Source organism: Anabrus simplex, chromosome 1 (genome assembly GCF_040414725.1).
Source record: "Anabrus simplex isolate iqAnaSimp1 chromosome 1, ASM4041472v1, whole genome shotgun sequence".
Taxonomy (NCBI): Eukaryota; Metazoa; Arthropoda; class Insecta; order Orthoptera; family Tettigoniidae; genus Anabrus; species Anabrus simplex.
In genome coordinates, this window is record NC_090265.1 from 321,899,911 (window position 1) to 321,921,673 (window position 21,763).

At 41.4% G+C, this 21,763-nt stretch overlaps 1 protein-coding gene across 2 annotated transcripts in view; it reads right to left on the reverse strand.

Annotated features, from left to right (window-relative positions):
* LOC136856750 (putative fatty acyl-CoA reductase CG5065) overlaps positions 1–21,763 on the reverse strand; it is a 616,710-nt gene that overhangs the window by 67,081 nt on the left and 527,866 nt on the right. The window contains exon 1 of one of the 2 annotated variants that reach the window (XM_067134842.2): positions 12,060–12,198. The exons of the other annotated variant lie outside the window; for it this stretch is intronic. The gene's annotated coding sequence lies outside the window, so the exon portion shown is untranslated. Of the gene's footprint in view, positions 1–12,059; positions 12,199–21,763 lie in introns of those variants that run through there. 2 annotated transcript variants of the gene reach the window in all.

The following is a 21,763-nucleotide window of genomic DNA, read 5'->3' on the forward strand; positions in this document are numbered from 1 at the left end:
TAGATCTGAAGAAAGCATTCGAGTGGGAAGAATTAGAGGAAAGTTGGACTTTTTCAAAATAGTATGCCACCCATTTCAGTTGACAACTTGTTTGAAGAGTTGAGTGTGCTAAACACTCAGCTCTCTGATAGCACGTTAGCAGAATGGGCGGAAAAGAAAATTTCAACAGAACAAAGATGGCTACTTGAATTTGAGCAAGAATGACATCAAAGTCCCTAACCTCAAGATGTTTGTCGAGTTTGTTCTTTCCCTGCCAGGGACTAACGCTTCTGTGGAATGAGCATTTTCATTAATCAATAACTTTTGGGGCCCAGAAAAAATGTCATTGGCAATTGAATGTGTAAAAGCGATTTTGATCTTACAAATTAACTGTACCTGCACAGACATGTACGACCAAGTTACAAAAAAAAAAAAAAAAAAAAAAAAAAAAAAAAAAAAAAAAAAAAAAAAATTGGAGTAAGAAGAGCAGCGGTGATCAACCATCACGTTCCACGAACCTGTCCTACTTCGTAAAGACTTCAGGCGCTTTTAAATACTCAGTAAGATTTTTCGTTTTTTTTTTTTTTTTTGCTAGTTGCTTTACGTCGCACCGACACAGACAGGTCTTATGGCGACGATGGGACAGGGAAGGGCTAGGAGTGGGAAGGAAGCGGCCGTGGCCTTAATTAAGGTACAGCCTCAGCATTTGACTGGTGTGAAAATGGAAAACCACGGAAAACCATTTTCAGGGCTGCCGACAGTGGGGTTCGAGAGATTTTTTCGTTATTGTAATCATACGATGTAAAGTAAAAAAAACTTAAAAATAAACTTACTAATGTTTTCTTTTCTTCTCACAAAACTTGTAAGGTACTTGCATAAATAAAATACTAAGATAAACTTTGTATTCATTTATCCCTCTATATTGGGTTTTTGGGTGGATCGATTTTTGTGGAAATTCTTAAAATTAAATTTTGTAAAAGGCCATTACTTAAGAAAAACTGTATGTTAGAGTCAAACTATAATCTCCCTATCCTCCAACAACCAACCCCTCCTTCCTCCCCAATAAGGCTGTCACGATTTTAACTGCCAAAAATATGGCTGATATAACGAACACCGCCCCCAAGGCTAAGACCTCAACTAGTACTTGGCCGTGCGCGTAGAGGCGCGCGGCTGTGAGCTTGCATCCGGGAGATCGTGGGTTCGAGCCCCACTGTCGGCAGCCCTGAAAATGGTTTTCCGTGGTTTCCCATTTTCACACCAGGCAAATGCTGGGGCTGTACCTTAATTAAGGCCACGGCCGCTTCCTTCCAACTCCTAGGCCTTTCCCATCCCTTCGTCGCCATAAGACCTATCTGTGTCGGTGCGACGTAAAGCGAGTAGCAAAAGCAACTAGTACTCCTGAATTGTTTCTTATTGGCTGGGGCCTTCAAGGGATGAAATAACTGCTGAACTACTGTTTTAGCGTCGTAGTGAAATGGCAAAACACCAAATAGTGAAAGGAGATGTTTTACGGATCACCTTAGCTCAGGACGTCAACGTGCTGTCTAGAGCTATAGCTGGACTCGGGAGAAAGTGTGTTCTATGCCCACGTTCGTCTTCTTAAAAATGGCATTCCTTAGTTTCCCATTTAATTTACTGACATTACAAAATAAGAATTTCGTCAATAAATTATTAGTGTATATTCTGGGGAAGGGACATGCTCTTCACCGCATTAAATCCGAATCCGCGGTATATTGCGCTTATACTGTACTATATAATAATAATAATAATAATAATAATAATAATAATAATAATAATAATAATAATAATAATAATAAATACCGTCATTTATGTAGCCTCTAAGAGACGATCTCGGAAAATATTTTCCTGAAAAATTTCAGCCAGCACCAGTGCTCGAACCGGAACGAGTTAAATTCTAAATAACTTGAAGATATTGGCCATAATTCAAGGGAGCAGGTACGTTGTGTCTCATGCTGGGTCTTCGTCGGTTGTTTACGATTTTGAGAGAATAATATTTTGAGGTCCCACAATTACATATTTTAAATTGCTGTTGGTAGATTGTAAGCATTTCCGCTTTTTTTCAAACTACCAACCCCGTGTATTGACAACCTGTGTTACAATGGTGTTAGGAGTAAAACTCCGACAGCACTTGCACTTGTGATTCAGCTCTGTCGAGTGGCTTAAGGCAGTCAATTGCTGTTTGTTGTTTGAAGAGATGCCTTCCTGTTTCGTACCAGGGATGAAGGTCAGGTTGCAGAGAATCGGAAAGTAAGCATTTGTTTAGACCCCCTAAAGAAAGAGAGAAGAACTTGCCAAGTGGATGAGGTCGATTCCTAGAAAGGATAGGGAACTTTCAAATAGCTACTTTCTATGCGATTCTCATTTTTCCGATGAAGTTATAATAAAATCAGATTCGTTCGTTATTGGGGGGAAGCAGGTGGAACTTCCCAGACGAAGGTGGAAAATAAATCCTGGAGTGGTTCCTACCATTTTCCCCCAACTTGCCGAAATACCTTTCTAAAAATATGAAGGCAAGGAAATCAACTACCAAAAGGCAAAAGCACATTAAAAGTGATGTTGGTGCGGAAATTAATTTTGAAGGAAATGTTGGTCATTCTGGTGTGAATTGTCAATAAGAAGACAATTGGAGTGTGTTGAAATACTACGTTAGTGACCTTAAGAAAGAGGATAAAAAAGGCAAAATAGTAATTCTATAGATTACAAAACAAGCTGAAGGTAGCGAAGTCGAGGATGTGTGTGTTGGAAAGGTAATTTAAGGATACCCATTCTCAACTGCCAATTCAGCCTAATCTAAGCAAGAAACAAACTCATTGTAGATACAATGGTTAAAAAATGCAGCTTAAAAAATTGGAAAGGGATGTGACACGATAGTGAATTTCTTATAGATAGTTTACTTTTGAAGATTAAATCGCCGGCTGCGCGGTTTGGGTCACGTAGCTAACAGCTTTCATTCGGGAGATAGTGTATTCGACCCCCACTGTCGGCAGTCCTGAGGACGGTTTTGCGTGGCTTACCATTCGCACACTAGGCAAATGCTGGAGCTGTACCTTAATTAAGCTCACGGTAGCCCCCTTCCCACTCCTAGCCCTTTCCTATCCTATCGTCGCCATAAGACCTATTTGTGTCGGAGTGACATTAAAAATATAAAAACAAGCCGTCAAAAGGCTACTGGAATAGTCTGAACCGCGAATTGCTCACATTCTCTTTCGAATCTTATATCAGAAATCTGAAAAAAGGACTTAGATGCATATGAGTATTAACACTGACGCCATGGGTGCCACTGATGAAAACAAGCGTTCGGGGGTTGTTCTTTTTGACAAAAGGATGAAATGCTGTTCAATAATGTGTCGATAGTTCAATAATAAGTCGATAGTGTGTTCGAACCCCACTGTCGGCAGCCCTGATAAGTTCTGATAAGAATCAACTCGCAAATCATGCTTTAGTTTTTATGTTTGTACCTCTACTGCATAAGTGGGTCCAAACTGTCGCTGGGTGCGCCAGTCGAAATGCTACTCCAGGTGCTATTAATTAATTAAAGTGATTACCCAGTTGAAGCAAGCCGGGGCTAGGGTCGTTTCTTTCACTTCATACGGCAGTCAATGCAATAAAATAATTTGGTAATGTCTGGGAATTTTGTGTGTGTGTGTGTGTGTGTGTGTGTGTGTGTGTGTGTGTGTGTGTGTGTGTGTGTGTGTGTGTGTGTGTGTGTGTGTGTGTGTGTGTGTGTGTGTGTGTGAGGTGGTGAGGGGAAGAAAAATGATTTGTTCCATTCCTAATCCTTTTGAGGAAAGTTTAAGAGTTTGGCTATTTTCAGACGCTATTCACATCACAAAGTGCGTGCGAAATAATTTCCACAAAAATGCTAAGGTATATAATAATGATAATGTTAACAGTTACAATTACTAATCGACGAGTTTACGATGCAGATAAGCCCCATCAGTTTGTTGGAATGGAAGTATACTGTAAGTTGACTTGCGCTCATTTGGATCTTACGCCATTTGGACTTAATGTTAGACTTGCTATGCAATTATTTAGTAATTCAGTAGCCAACGTTATCAAATTCTTTAGAGAAGTAAATACAGCCGGAATCGAGGGCAGCGAGTCAACGGAAGTGTTCATTAGGGACGTTAATTGTTTGGTAGAACACTGAACTCCCCTAGTCCTAAAGATGAGCTGTATAGACACTCCATAGGACATGCAGCTTTTAATCAAATACAAACATGTTATTTATGAGAAGAAAAATACCTTCGCTTCTCAAATAACTCCAGAATCTCCTCTAAGAGTTACAATTGAACGTACTCTTCAGGTACCTAAATATTTATGGAACAGTGAATTTACTTGTATTCTTGCTTATTTAATGAGGACAATCTAGAAAGCTACTTCGGTATCTTGAGATCTTTAGTTACGATGACCACACATCTACAATAGACTTTGTGAATCTTCATATGCCACAGTCTATTTGTGTTATAACCAAGCGAGTTGGCCTTGCGGTTAGGATCGCGCAGCAGTGAACTTGTATTCGGGAGACAGTTGGTTCGAACCCCACTGTCGGCAGCTCTGAAAATGGTTTTCCGTGGTTTCCTATTTTCTTTTCTTTTTTTTTTGCTAGTTGCTTTACGTCTCACCGACATAGATAGGTCTTATGGCGACGATGGGACAGGAAAGGGCTAGGAGTGGGAAGGAAGCAGCCGTGGCCTTAATTAAGGTACAGCCCCAGCATTTGCCTGGTGTGAAAATGGGAGACCACGGAAAACCATTTTCATGGCTGCCGACAGTGGGGTTCGAACCTACTATCTCCCGAATACTGGATACTGGCCGCACTTACGCGACTGCAGCTATCGAGCTCGGTTTTCCTATTTTCACACTAGGTAAATGCTGGGGCTGTACCTTAATTAAGGCCACGGCCGCTTCGTTCTCTCTCATAGCCCTTCCTTATCCGATGGTCGCCATAAGACCTATCTGTGTCGGTGCGACGTAAAGCAACTTGTAATTTATGTTCCAACAAAGCTCTCATTATCATCGGGTTACAACTGGGACCATACAGCAGGAAATACGTTGACTTCTTACGTAAATGAAATGAGAATATTAGATAGAAACCCAGAGCGAAGAAACAAAGATGAAATAATAATGGTTCAAAATATCATAAAACAAACTTCAGATGTTCAAGATACTCAGTCAGATTTCCCATTGAACTGGGAAGATAGTGTTCCAGAGATCGGTGGGGACAGCAATGGTATTTGCATTCCAAGTTCAAGGTAGGCCACCTGTTCCCTACTCCACCGCTCTTCCATTCCTTTTGCCGTTACTCCCATCCTTTTATTTTTGCGGGTGGTTTAACATCACACTAACATATCAATGATTTTCGGTGACGGAAGTTTGGAAAGGGGTAGGATTAGGAAGGTAGCAGATACAGGTAGCAGTATTTGCCTGATGTGAAAACGGGGAACTATGGGAAACCATCTTTAGGGTTCTCGGCGGTAGGGTTAGTACCCACCATCTCCCTAATGTTTAGTTCACCATTTTGGAAGGTTCACTGTTCGTCAAGCAACAAGAATTACGAAGTGTGACAAGCGCCTTCTCTTTTCCGTAACATTCCCTCGAGAAATAGTTCAGCTGAATTGCTCACTGTTATCAAAGACTACAGCTCTAGTGTCGAGAAGACATTAGGTAATTTTAGTGTTTTTATGCAAGTTGAAAATGTGCTAGTAAAAACCTTTCGTGTGAAACAAGTATGTGGGGAGACATATTGTTTGCATTTGTCGACGGATTAGAACGAATAAGTATTCAGACTGGCGAAGAAGGCTGTCTGAGAAACATGTTAGGGATATAATCCTGAAATCTTGTAAGACATCGAAAGAAGCACGAACATTCTCAAAAGTAGCCGAAAACTTAAGTAATAACGGAGTGAGTAAAAATTAATGATTGCATATTAATTTGTGTAAATGCCTGGTAGTACAATCCAAGCTTATTCCCTATGGTAGAGCATGTTTCTTCTATTCATCGAAGTGTTTAATCCGTTCAGCTACAGCCATGCAATACATTATCATAACATGAACTGCGATGGAGTAATGTGTAGTAAAAGCACAGAGCAATCCTCGAGCACTTAGGAGGCAAGAGTCATTTCGCGAGAGAACACGTGAACTAATTCAGACGGCGCACTTCCACTTCTGTTCGCAATGGTAAGGCGTTATTTTATCTTTCAATTGAAATGAAAGTAAAAGCAACAGTGATGTGAGTGGTCTAACGGGGAACCACACAAAACTACAGAATACTGCATTAAAATGACATACCGTACACAGTATGTTTGAACGGTTTACACGGTTCTGTACTACTCACTATCACTAACGTACGCAGAATTCGTCAAGGGGAAGGGGGTAATTTTTATATTTTCAGCACATTTTATTATTATTATTATTATTATTATTATTATTATTATTATTATTATTATTATTATTCGTGGTGTGGATTACTGTAGTCACGTCCTAGTTCGTGAACCATGGGCAACGGCTGAGTGGCCTAGTAAGTGGTCCTGAGAGACGGGATACCACTTGCTATGCAATGGGATAAGGGGTATGGAACTAAACAAGGTCACAGAGCCAGTTATAAATATAGAATTGTGGCGGCGTTGAGTAAATTCGCAGAGACATGGGAAGACATGGAGAAAAAAGCAAGGAATTTGTTCGCGATGCTTCTCAGGCTGACCAGACCAAAGAAATGTTCCAGGTGCAGTATCAACAAATTAACGATATGAAGGACAGCATAACCAAAGAACAGAAATAAAGGAGAAGATAAGAGAAGTATGTGAGTATGTATATAGTTTTTATTATTATTATTATTATTATTATTATTATTATTATTATTATTATTATTATTATTATTATTTGCTAAGCTGAGCTAGTGAGCAGACGTGGGTGGTAACGATCCGAAAGTGCAGGGAAAGCAGTATGGGGGTACCAGTGCAGCAGTATAGGAGTGCAATAGAGCGATGTCACAGCCAGGTCAACTTGATCAGGACGGAGTGCAAATTAGGAGTTAATAAAAGAATAGGACTGACAGAACTGTTGATGGCAGCAGCTATAGTGATTACTCTATTAGTCATCGGAGGCGTCGAGATGAACCCAGGCCCACTGATATGGGGGGACATGGAGAAAACCAAGGAAGTTGTGCGCGATGCTTCTCAGGTTGACCAGACCGAAGTATCAACAGTATCAACAGTATCAACAAATTAACAATATGAAGGACAGCATAACCAAAGAACAGAAATAAAGAAGAAGATAAGAGGAGATAAAGAAGAAAGGGCGATACTAAATCAGAGGATAAAGGTGCTGGAAGAACAAGTTCAGGTACTTCAATGGCGGGATAGCAGAAGAACGGAGGAGAAGAGAAGAAATATTATTATTATTATTATTATTATTATTATTATTATTATTATTATTATTATTATTATTATTATTATTATTATTATTATTATTTACGGCCTGGAGGAAACGGAAGGAGAGTCCACGATGGAATTGATGAACTCAGTCTTAAAGCTAATGAGAGAGTATTTAGGCATTGACTGTAATGAAAGGGATATAGATGATTTATATAGGATGGGAAAGCATAGGGGAAGAAAATCTGTTAGAATTAAGTTTGTTCCTTTACTAATGGTAAGCCGAATTTTGAATAGTGAGAGGAACTCGAAGGGCAGCAAGGTTTGGATAAAAAGGGATATGGACAGAAAAACCCTCCACCAGCAAAGAGTTCCACAATTCCATTTACGACAAGCAAGAAAGTCGAATCTGCGGGCATTTGTAAGAGGAAACCGCTTGCAGGTGATAGGAGATACCTGGGCGAGAACATGGATGGTCAGTGATCTGGGCGATATGTTCAAAGATCGAAGTAAGCAGTTTGGGTCATCAGCGGAAGTGCATGGTGTAGAAGTGATGATACATGGGATTCCAGAGTCTACGTGCAGTGCTGGTGTTGTTAACCCTGGACAGGTGATTCAACGGTCTATGTCAGATCTTCCAGTGGAGTCAAATAACAGGGGGAGGAACGACGAGGCGAGCCGGATGTCAACAGCTGGGCCGCGTGGAGCAGCTGAGGATACTTCCAGGTGTAAGTCAGTGAGTCTAAAAGACTTTTTCAGAAGAAGGGGATGGGTTCAGGTAGTAGAGTAAAACTCACAGAAGAACTGCCTGAGAATGACGTTATTTGCTCTCCTGAGGGGAGTATAATGTAAGTGGAAAGATCTAAAATGACTAGAATTAAGTCAGGGATTTTAGTGGAAGACAGAATTAAAAAAATAACTAGAATTAAAGGTATCATGTGTTAATATTGAAGGAATACGGAACAAAATAGGTAACGAAGGATTGTAAGAACTACTGGAAGAAATGGCCATCTCTGGACTAGTAGAAACTTTGATTACAAGAAAGACCTAAAGATAGAAAGGTGTATTATATGGAGTCAATATGGATCGAGGAGATCCAACCGAGGAAGAATATCGGGCGGAATTTCGGTGGTAATCAAAGACAACTTAAAAGATGGGATACAGCTCTTAGAATCTAATTTAATGAATTAATCTGGATAAGAATATTAGGTAGGGTCAATTGGAGGAATGAAATATGTATAGGTTTTATATATAATCCACCTTTGAACTCCCCATTAGTGCATAATGAATTTTTTGAGAATTTAGTGGCAAAAATTAGACGAATGAGAAGTACGTATGATCAGGCAAGCATTATAATTATGGGAGATCTTGACGCGAGGATAGGGGACAAGAAGCCAGTTTACAGTCAACATGAGGACGAGGTGTTAGTAGTTAATAGAAATAGCCAAGAAAAATAAAGTAACATAAATGAAGAAAAACTACTAGAATTATGCGCGGTGGAGGAGCTTTATACTGTATATTGAATGGATGGTGGTTCGGAGATGAGAGTGGAAAACTAACCTGTATAGTAGAAAATGGGGGCAGTACAATTGACCTACTTGTATGCTGTAGGGTTTGTCTGCAGGTTATCAAAGAGATACACATTAGGGATTGGGTGGAGGCAAACCAAATGCCAGTATCTATAAAATTAATGATTATATAAGAGTACAGGAGATCGTTTACGGTAGCGTAAACGAGAGGAAGATACCTAGGTATCGTTGGAGAGAAGAATTATTGAATGAATTCAGGGAGTACTTCAATGGAGAGAATTTTGAGATTTGGAAAATAGGTATTGCAAAATTGATAGGCTATAGGCGTCCATTCGAAAGACCTGCACTAGGCCTGTCCGAAGGCCATAGGCTATTGTTTACGAGGGACTTAACTACATTACTTACAACTAAAAAGGAAGAAAGAATGTAAAGGAAAATACGGAGAGAATCTATATGAACGTCCACATTTGCAGCAAGATGGAATCTTTGTCTTATAATTATGATAAAATATCCGTTTTGAATGTGTCAAGGCTAGGAAATAAATCAATGTTAGAGTTTGAAATGTAAAATGAACAAATGTTTACCGCGATGAATTCATATGATGTACAATTCTAGATCTCCAGACGTGCACTAATGTTTGGTGGCGTGAGTTTACACGTGGAACATGAAAACGGATGAGACTGGAGAATTCTGAACAACCCAATCTACCAGTAAGAATTGTTATCAAGGTTGGTATTGATATAACTGATTTTCTATTTTTCAGTGCAATACAGTTTAAAATATACCGAGCGAACTGGCTGCGCGGGTCGAGCCGTGAAGCCGTTAGCTTACATTCGGGAGACGGTATTATGAATCCCATTGTCGACAGCCCTGAATATGCTTTTTCCTAGTTTCATATATTCAGACACCCGGGCTGAGTGGCTCAGATGGTTGTAAGGAAAGACCGGGAAAATTTTTATTAATGCTAGAATTCAATATTCTGCAATAGTTAGTCAATAGAGAGCCTCCGTGACTCAGGCGGCAGCGCCGGCCTATCGCCGCTGGGTTCTGTTGTTTAAATCTCGGTCATTCCATGTCAGATTCGTGCTGGACAAAGCCGAGGCGGAACAGATTTTTCTCCGGGTACTGGTACTTTGATTTCCCTGTCATCTTTCATTCCAACGAGATTCTTCTATATAATTTCATCTGACAGTCATTAATCATCGCTCCAGAGGAGTGCGACAGGCTTCGGCAGCCGGCACAATTTTCTATCCTCGTCGCTCGAGGAGGGGCTTCATTCATTCCATACCTGATCCGGTCAAATGCCTGGAAACAGGATGAGAATTTTCAATTTCAGTTAATCAATAGGGAAAGAGAGTTTCAGTGAATGCTATGTCAGCTGGGAAAGAGATTAAACCATCTCATCACCTGTTCATCCTACTTCAAGCTCTGCGTATAACACAAATAATTTAAAAACATACTTTGTACAATTTCTGTCGTATAAATTCATTCTTTATGGTTTCCTAAAATGCCAGTCAATCAGGACTGAATTCGTTATCGACTATACTACTATGTCGACTTTAAATGGAATGATCTGAATTGCCGAGCCTCTAACGAAAGAAAATAGTTCGGAAGTGTAGTCAACTCCGGCTATAATGAACCTCTACGGACTCAAACATTGATTCACTATAGCTGAAGTTCACTATAACCGAAAACTTTCTTCCAGACAGAATTAAGTAAACAAGTGACACACAAAGTAATTATCTTAAAACTACTATAGAAACAAGAAGGTCTCAAAACAAATCCAGAGGTGCCTGCAGATTTATTGCTTCCACTGATTTCAGCTATCTGGGAAGAGGAGACTTTCCCGGAAGAACGAAACAAAGGACTGCTTATCAAACTTCCGAAGAGAGGGGACCTGTCGGTTTACGACAACTGGCGTGGTATCTCACTGCTCTCTGTGCCCTGCAAGGTTCTTTCACGAGTCATTCTCGAAACTGTATGTGGACAGTAAGCTGAGAAAAGAGCAGGCTTGGTTCCGAGAAGGCAACTCCCGTGCCGATCAGATCAATATCTTAGGGATAATTGCAGAGCAATCAGCAGAATACCAGTCATCTTTGTATTTACTATTTATTGACTTTGAGAAGGCCTTCGACAACATTTTTAGCTCTAAGATCTGGAGAGCAATGAAGATCTTCGGCATTCCCAAGAAGATCATCAGTCTGATTAAGTGCATGTATGATAAGTATACATTCCAGGTGGAACATGAAGAACGTTTGAATGGACTTTGCCGACGACATATGCTTACTTACTCATAGTGTAAAATTATGGAAATTAAGCTTTAAAGACCTAGAAACTGAGGCACAGGAACTTGGACTTCGGATTAACATCAAGAAGACAAAGGAAATGCGATTGAGAAACCGAAATAACACTCCGTTGCAATAGGATGGGCATATTATAGAGAGGGTGAATAGCTTTTGCTACCTAGGAAGCGTTGTAATGGTGAACGGAGGGACAGATGAAGATGTGACCAGCCGTTTGAACAAAGCTAAGAGTGCGTACGCAGTACTCCATCCCATATGAAGGTCTAAGGAACTCAGTATGAGAACAAAACTGCGGATCCTGAATAGCAATGATAAGTCTGTGCTGCTTCATGCATGTGAAACCTGGAAAGTGACCAAATTTTTGACACGGAAGATTTAGACATTTGTGACCAAATGTCTTAGAAACATCTTAGGGGTATACTAGCCAGAAGTGGTGTCAAACGAGGAACTGTGGAAGAGAACGCACCAATTACCGACTGAACAGCAGATTAAGAAAAGAAAGTGGCAGTGGATTGGCCATACACTGTGAAGACCTGATGACAGCATAGAAAACAATCTTCGAGTGGAATCCCCAGGGGCAGAGGAAGAGAGGAAGATCTAAGATGACATGGAGGAGATCACTAGAGATAGAAAATGAGCAGCTTGGGTATACATGGGGAAAGCTGAAACACATGGCACATCACAGAACCAGATGTCGAAACCTTGTCTCGGCCCTATGCTCCTCAACAGGAGTTTAAGGAATTAAGTCAAGTCAAGTCACTATTGAAACAAGAAGTACATTACTGTCGAAACAGTTCTATTAATTACATACTGTACACTGTTTAATAAGAAACATTTTTTATGCACTGTACTCACGGTTATCGAGCCTTCAAGAAGTCTGCTCTTTGCAGCTGATTACTGAACACCAATATTCTGGAAATCCTTTTCTAGGGCCTGTGTCTTCTCTACACGAGTCTCCATATCATTCATAGCTTCTAAAAACCTTAGAGCATTACTTGTACCCTCGATGCCTTTGATTTTACCCGACGCTCATTGACTCTCATCTGCTTATAAGACAAAAGAGGAGAATATAGGAAGAAGGGCTGTCCTCCTCACCTTAGAAGGTCAGGTACGCACTTTTTCTTTCACCACAATCTGTCAGGATAGTGCTCCACCGACTAGCTGCAGAGCGATGTCCCTCCTTGATTTGGTAGGTGCACTACCACAATAATTCTGAACTGTGCCAAGCTAGCCCGCCCCAGCCAGCCCAGCCACATCCGGCTTCCGTTAGTAACGACAAGAGCCACAAACCAGTCCTCAACATGAAGTGGACTTGTTTATTATCATTAGAACTGATAGAGCGGGACCTCAGCACTCTCTGTATGTTATAATTTAGATACGTTTTGTCCTTAACAATAGGTCATTGCTCTTCTATGAAGAATGCCTTAATAGTCGGTGGTTTTTAACGTAATGGGATGATTTTACATCAGCCCAGCTCTTTGACTACATGTTCAGCGTCGAGGTCTTCGATCCAGACGGTCCTGGGCTCGACTTCCAGCCCAATCGGGGATTTTAACCACACCTAGTTAATTTCTCTGGCTCGGGGCTGGGTGTATACGGTTGCGCGGTTCGAGTCACGAAGATGAGAGTTTGTATTGGGAGATAATAATAATAATAATAATAATAATAATAATAATAATAATAATAATAATAATAATAATAATAATAATAATAATAATAATTTCGTATGGCTATTTCTAACCGAGTGCAGCCCTTGTAAGGCAGACCCTCCGAAGAGGGTGGGCGGCATCTGTCATGTGTAGGTAACTGCGTGTTATTGTGGTGGAGGATAGTGTTATGTGTGGTGTGTGAGTTGCAGGGATGTTGGGGACAGCACAAATACCCAGCCCCCGAGCCATTGGAATTAACCAATGAAGGTTAAAATCCCCAACCCGGCCGGGAATCGAACCCGGGACCCTCTGAACTGAAGGCTAGTACGCTGACCATTCAGCCAACGAGTCGGACTATTCGGAGATGATGGGTTCGAATCCCACGTCGGCAGCCTTGAAAATGATTTTCTGTGGTTTCCCAGTACGTGCTAGGGCTAAGCAAGGCCACTTCCTTCAAAATGCTAACCCTTCCCCATCCTTGCGTCATCGAAAACCTTCCATCTGTTAGTGCGACGCTAAACCACTAGTAAAAAATTAGAGCACAACGCACTACCAATCGCCACAGAAACATGCAGCCGGCTGAGTGGATCAGACACTTGAGGTGCTGGCCTTCGTTCCTGGCTCAGACCGGTGGTAATTGAAGGTGTTCAAATACGTCAGCCTCGTGTCGGTAGAATCACGGGTACGTAAAAGAACTCTTATGGGACAAAATTCCGGCACCTAGGCGTCTCCGAAAGCTATAAAAGTAGTTAGTGGGACGTGAAATAATAATAATAATAATAATAATAATAATAATAATAATAATAATAATAATAATAATAATAATAATAATAATAATGGTTACTTTCTTTTACCTGTCTCAGTCTCATCCTTGGCTTTGACAATATGAAAGTGACCGAGGTATGAACGATACTAGTAATACCACTCCTTATGCATCCAGTCCCTGTTATGAATGGTCGCTCACAAGGTCGGTTGGTGCTTGCATTTTAGTGGCCTTGGCAGACTGGTATGTAATAGCAACTTCTGGCTCGGTGAAGAAAGCAACAGGAAACTATCTCACACCTCAGTTCCCTAGTATGCCTCTTCCGTGTAAGTGTAGCGTGCCTGCCTCTTACGCAGAGGCCCCGGGTTCGATTCCCGGAGAGGTAAGGGATTTTCACCTGCATATGAGAGCCAGTTCGAGGTCCACTCAGCCTACGTCATTACTTGAGAAGCTAACTGACGATGAGGTAGCGGCCTCGGTCTAGAAAGCAAAGAATAACGGCTGAGGGGATTCGTGTGCCGACCGCACGACACCTCGTAATCTGCAGGCCTTCGGGCTGTTGAGCCATGGGGTTTGATTTGGTTTTAAACATCTTAACTTCCTTCTTATGTATTCTAGCTTCGGAGTTATTAATCGGCCTATATCAGAATTGTTTGACTGCTTGGCCGAATGGTCCGCGTAGTCGCCTTTGGCTCAGGGGGGCCCGGGTTCGATTCGCAGCTGGCTAGGAGATTTCAACCTTCAACGAGGCTCCAGCGCTGCGTGTTAATACTGTTCGCAACATCCCTGAAACTCACGCATCATACCTAACACTACAATAACACGCAGTTTACCATACACGCCAGATGCCACCCATCCTCACAGGAGGGTCTGCCTTAAAAGGGCTGCACCAGGTCAGCATGCGAAATTAATAATAACCTCAGAATTGCCACTTACTTTAGTCGTCACAACACGTATTTAACTGAGGCTCACTGAATATCATATTTTCTCGCGCGTTTCACATTTCCGATCAATCATTCTGACGGGATCTTTAGTTCCCGAATGTGTGTACGTTCTATGGCTTTGATGTATGCAGCCTGATGTTATAGACGGCACGTCAAGGAGTGCAGGACTAAATGAGGCCACGGAGCTAGTTGCAAATGGAGGATCGATGAGGCGTATACAGTAGTTTATTCACATATAATTGCAGACTGAACGTTGAAAGGCATAACAGTGTACAATGTGTGCATGCATATACATAAGAGAAACAGAAGATAGCTGAAAAATGTGGCGAAATATGTGAAAGCAGTCAACCCTAACTGGGGGAAAGGATAAGCAGTATTTTACTTACACACATACACACATACAACTGTTGGTCGAAAGCCTCTTGAAAGAAAGAAAGAAAGAAAGAAAGAAAGAAAGAAAGAAAGAAACACACAAACAAACAAACAAATAAACAAACAAACAAACAAACCATCAACCTTGACAATGCAAGATAGACAAAATAGCTTCATTGAGAAGTGACATGAAACAGTGACAGTCCATAAGCAAGTTATTAGAGTACTTTAATAATATTGTTTTTAATTACGACATGACGTGATGCAACTTCTCACCCAAGAGTGTGGCGCCTCTGGGTGCTACCTTCTTGACTGACCCTCCCGAACGTGGCGATCGATGGCCAGAAACTATCTATACCTCACGACTCAACAAGCTGATCATGGCTGGACAGGCACCGAGCTACAGACGGGAATTGAGGCTTTTCAACCAATAAATAATAATAATAATAATAATAATAATAATAATAATAATAATAATAATAATAATAATAATAATAATAATAATAAATGGGTACTCCATTTTATACTTCCGTAGCGTAAGAGCCTAGGCTTTACCAAAGCTTTAAAAACTTTTTAACATTCATCATGATGATGATAATTGATGTTTTAAGGGCCTAACATTTAAATCATCGTTCCAAAAGTAGGTATGTAATGTAACCTGTCCGTTGACATCAACAGCACAACCAGTTTTACGTCGAATCTGGATCATAGGAATGTAACTTTTAATTTCCAACATTCCACATGCACTGCCGAGAATTCGAACCATGGCCTCCTTGGTAAGAAGTTAGGGACTATGCCACTCGTTTACAATTTCCCCACCCTCGTAACATTCAAGGACTCTTTCTAACGACATTTCTTCCGAAAAATAAATCAGTCGTACTGTGTTTTTAGCTTTCTACTGAACATCTCTATGGCTTGCATGCAATGTACGAACAAATACAAAATAATTGAAAGCATCAGTTTGAGTCAATGTGGTTGTGAACAAGTACAACGCTAAACAGTTCGATGTAGTTAATACGCATTTGAGTGAATTGTTGCGATGTGTGAGAGAAGCTCATAGCTAAGAAACTGTAAAACTGTAAAATTCTCCGTCATTTTACACTCCGAATGTTTTCCCATCATCCTTGTACTGAGCATGGTACTGATTTTACTCATTTAATTAATTCAATGATTGATTTTCTTTCGTCCGACTCCTTCGCTGAGTCGTCAGCGTACTGACCTTCGGGTCAGAGGGTCCCGGGTTTAATTCCCGGTCGGATCGGTGATTTTAATAGCATCTGATAAATTATTTTGGTTCGGGGACTGGGTATTTATGTCTTTCCCAATATTCCCATCTTCATATTCAGTTAACACACCACAATACCAATCACCACAGAAACACGCAATAGTGATTAGTCTACATACCTCCATATAGAGTTGGCGTCGGGAAGGGCATCCGGACGTAAAACAGGGCCACATCCACATGATCTACGCAGTTCACACCCGCAATCCACACGTGTGGGAAAAGCGTTAGAGGATGACGACGAAGAAGAAATTTAGTTTCTCTTAGATGAAACAGCTTTTAGCTAGCAAAGCCATCTCGGTCAAGTTCACGAAGGTCCTTGGAGGAGTGGAAAGTAAATATTCCCACTATCCGTAAACTAGGCGCTAAATAGGAGAAAATGGATAGCTCTATGTTCGGCCGCCTTTGCCCCAGGAATTAACCTGGTACTAATTTTCGTTGTAAGCTGAATGAACTGTGCGCTTCTTCAGAAATGGAAATCTCGTTTCTAAATATTTCGGCTTCCTGACGAGGAATCGAACCTACGTCCTTCCGAGTGGACGGAACGCGCCTTTACCGCTTCGGATAGGCAGTTCCTGTTTAGCTTTTTAACATTCAATACAACAGTTCTTAGATGACGCTAGAATATGAAAGGAATAGGACTGGGAATGTAGGAGACGTGACCTTACTAAGATACAACTGCCAGGTGTTAAAATGAGGGAAAATGGGAGGCCATCTTCAGGGATACCAATAGAGGAGTTCGAGCGAAAGCAAGCTGATAGCTACATGACGTGTACCACGTAGTCAACTCGCACAGCAGTATTCATTTCTGAGACCGAGCTCGATAGCTGCAATCGCTTAAGTGCGACCAGTATCCAGTATTCGGGAGATAGTGGGTTCGAACCCCACTGTCAGCAGCCCTGAAGATGGTTTTCCGTGGTTTCCCATTCTCACACCAGGCAAATGCTGGGGCTATACCTTAATTAAGGCTACGGCCGCTTCCTTCCCATTCCTAGGCCTTTCCTATCCAATCGTCGCCATAAGACCTATCTGAGTCGGTGCGACGTAAAGAAAAAATAAAGAAAAGCGCATTTCTAAGAAAATGCATTTCTAAAAGTTTCTAAATTTCTTGAAGCCACATTCTCTAAGAAAAAGCAAGCATGCTTGTAGTGACTGCAGTGATCATAGCCAAGGGATCTCCAGATCTTTCGTGGAATCTGAACCTCAGTGACGTGAGTTTTAATTTCGAAAATCCCACGTATGCATTAGCCGGGATTCGAATAGCGGCCACCGTCGTGAGAAGCCAGTGACGAAGTCTCTCGGGCACCAGGAGCTCTAAACTTGGAAGCACGGATTGGCGACCATGGGGCCCTAAGGTGAGTCCTGGCATTGCTTTCACTTACTTGTGCCAGGCTCCTCACTTTCCTATCCGACCTCCCTTGGTCAACTCTTGTTTTTTTTTATACCCCGACGGTATTAGGTATATTGGCCTAAGGATTCTTTCATTTTCACGCCCTTCGTAGCCCTTGTCGTTTTTTGGCCGATACCTCCATTTTTGAAGTGTCGAATCCCTTCCATTTTTTCTCCGATTAGTGTTATATACGGAGTGGTTGTTTAGTTCTACTTCCTCTTAAAAAAATAATCACCACCGCCACCTACGTCTCTCGGCTACTACACCTTACACTTTCTTGTAGGTAAGCGAAATGCATCTCTAACGCCTCAGTTGGACGTGTCTGCGACATATGAGGTCTGCTCATAAAATAATTGAACTTTGAACATATCGTACAAATGCGGATGTGTTAGCGGTTTCTGGTAAGTTGGGCTATTTAGTGGCATCCTTCCTAAGCAAAGTAGATATATGCCGCGCATTTCCGAAACAGTTATGGTTTAGTAGCTATGTGCTGAATATGTGTTGCAATTGTCGAAATGTTTGAATATTATGAGCAGCGGTCAACATTCGCTTCTGCTTCGAACGTGGAAAGGTGCGTACAGAGACATAACAGTGGCGTGGAAAAGAATTTCGCCGAGAACGAAGAAAGCACGGCATGTCAGGTTGAACGCGAAATTATTTTCAGTTTTTTTTTTTTTTTTGTTACCTCAAGGATGTTGTGCGCTATGAATTCCTACCTGAGGGTCATACGGTGAACTATTAGTATTATCGCAAAGTTTTGATACGTTCGAGAGATAAAGAGGAAAGGACCAGACTTGCGGAGAAACATCTTCCAGAGCCTCCGCCATGACAATGTGCCGGCTTACGCATCGCAGTTGATTCGTGAAATTCTGACAAACAGGGAAACAACTATGCTTCCCCATCCGCCCTCCCCACACTGAAATTCATCCTAAAAGGACGACGATTTCAGTCGCCTGAAGAGATCAAACTCAAATTACCGACGAGGACTGCTCGCGATCTCCCAAACTGCCTAAGAGAACTGTCTTCATAAATGGAAATGGGGCTGGGATCGTGGTTTCAATAGAGGAGGGGGAGAAAAGGAGACAGAATTAACTTCGCTGCAGTTAAGCTCCCTTAAGAGGTACTTTCGAAGTTCAACTTTTCATAACATGCCTCGTATAATATTTATCACCCAAAGATCTCCAAACCTGCAATCCCAAATGCGGGTAGGAGTGGAAAATCCCTGCAAGATAGCAGGTGCGTGATGTTGGTTATTGGTTGAGTTTTAATTCAGTACGTGCACAAGTTGCCCCACTAACTAATGAGGTCGCTCGATAAAATGAAGTAAAGTGGAGTCTTGAGTTGGCGATCGCTAGCGTTATCTTGGGAGATCTGAACCTCAACAGGTTACGTTCTGCACAGGTAAAGAAGCCGAATTTGAAAAATGGTGCGGCCATAGTTAGCACCAGCCAGGATTGCATGTCCCTTTATGATTAGGCACCTCAATTATTATGAGGTAGACACACCGAAAAGTTTCCCACCACTCTTCACGACAGAGAGATTAAAACACACGGACGTCATGGACCTGCACGGATAATCATGCTCAGCCTTAATTTCCAGCCTAGTCCCATCAACAGCTGTTTAACTGGCTTCTCATATTTTTATTATTTTTGCATCTATTCATATCAGTCCAGCTCCATAGGTAAATGGTTAGTGTGCTGGCCTTCGGTGACAGGGGTCCCGCGTTCGATTCCCGGCGGGGTCGGGAATTTTAACCACAATTGGTTAATTTCGCTGGCACGGGGGCTAGGTGTATGTGTCGTCTTCATCATAATTTCATTCTCATTACGACGTGCAGGTCGCCAACGGGCGACGAATTGAAAGACCTGTATCTGTCGAGCCGAACTTGTCTTCGGACACTCCCGGCACTAAAAGACATACGCCATACCATTCCATATTCATATCAAATAAAAGTTAACTTATTTCTACGCTAGCAGGTTTGTCATAATAGTTTTCACGAGACCTAATCCATATAAAGAACAAAGGAAGGAAGCATAATTCATTATACTAAGTTTTGTTGATTTATCTACTCGTCCAGTTGTTTGTATTTTTTCTTCCTTTTGACTCCTTCAGGACTCAAATTTTCATCTTAACAACAAGGGATATGATTCTCAAAACTTGCTTGAAATCGCAAACGAGCGGTATTCTCTTTAAAACTGTATGAAAATGTAATTCTGAGAGAGGAATTATGTGTCACCATCAAGTGTTTGCGTCTTCTTACGAAAAATTGGAATTTTGGTCCAATTCCCTTGGAACACTTGGTCATGTCACTTCAGGGTGGATTAACGGGAATAACTAAAGGGCCATTTTACTCTTTAGTTAGAACAGATAATAAGGAAGGTTAAAGACCCTCCGTGGCTCAGGCGGAAACGCACCGGCCTCTCACCACTGGGTTCCGTGGTTCAAATCCCGGTCGCTCCATGTGAGATTAGTGCTGGACAAAGCGGAGGCGGGACAGGTTTTTATCCGGGTACTCCGGTTTTCTCTGTCATCTTTCATTTCAGCAACACACTCCAATATAATTTTTCATTTCATCTGTCATTCATTAATCATTGCCCCAGAGGAGTGTGACAGGCTTCGGTAGCCGGCACAATTCCTATCCTCGCCGCTAGATGGGGGTTTCATTTATTCCATTCCTGTCCCGGTCGAATGAATGGAAACAGGCTGTGGATTTTCAATACGTAAGGTTAACACCAACGATGGGTTTCACGAGTCATCAGCAACAGCTGTACTCCAGTGGTCAGAGAACCAAAAATATGTAACCGAGAAGCAGGGAAAATTTCGCAGAACTTCGGACCAGGAACTGTAAGTTACCGTATACTAAACTGTGTACTCGTCCCCATTCTGTCTCGACTTTGTTCATCTTTATAGTATTTCTCGTTACTGACACGTGCTTTCGGAGAAAAAGTTAGTTCAACATGCCGTATTAAATGTGTGAATAGAGGCATGTAAGTTCGCATAAATTTAAGAAAATATCCATGTAATCCAATGCAAATTCCCGTCCGAAGAAGGGGTTCAAATGCTAATAATAATAATAATAATAATAATAATAATAATAATAATAATAATAATAATAATAATAATAATAATAATAATAATAATAATAATGATGAAATGAAATGTCGTATGGCTTTTAGTGCCGGGATATCCCAGGACGGGTTCGGTTCGCCAGGTGCAGGTCTTTCTATTTGACCCCCGTAGGCGACCTGCGCGTCGTGACGAGGATGAAATGATGATGAAGACAACATATACACCCAGCCCCCGCGGCATTGGAATTAACCAATTAAGGTTAAAATCCCCGACCCGGCCGGGAATCGAACCCGGGACCCTCTGAACCGAAGGCCAGTACGCTGAGCGTTCAGCCAACGAGTCGGACATAATAATAATAATAATAATAATAATAATAATAATAATAATAATAATAATAATAATAATGTTTTAATAATATTATTAGTCTTACGTCCAACTCGCTACCTTTACGGTCTTTAGAGACGCCGAGATATCGAATATTTTTTATCTTGCTGGAGTTGTTCTAAAGGCATACGGCTGTCGTATTTGAGTACCTTCAAATACCCCAGGACTTGGCCCGAAAAGCACCCGCTAACCTGGGATCAGAATGCTAGCGGTGTACCGTCTGATCTACTCAGTCCCGAGCTATGTTGTTCACTGCTCCTTCAATTGCTATATATTTTAAGAGCAGCCAGAGTGCCGGAATTCGGCCCTGGGAGAAAGGAAGCTTAGCCTGCCAGGATATCTATCGCATTCATGCACTTTTAAATTACATGTGGACTAAAAAAAAAAAGGTAGCTATCTATCTGCTACCATAGGATTCTCCAATTCTTCGGGCACATGGCTAGAAGATCAAACTGGCTATTTTGAGAAAGATCAAAGGGACCAAGGCATTTAGCTCATGGCTCCAACAACCACCAATCCGGTAGAGGGTTGTCAGGAACTGTTGATTTTGCTGTCTGTGGTGAAATGTATCAGTGAAAATGTTTCAATGTGCTATTCGAATGCATGCATCTAAAAACAAGTGCACGTAAGTGCGATAAACTGAGTGATAATACGAAAACGATAAAATTGTGGCAATAAACAGCTACAGACAGCAAATAATTGCATT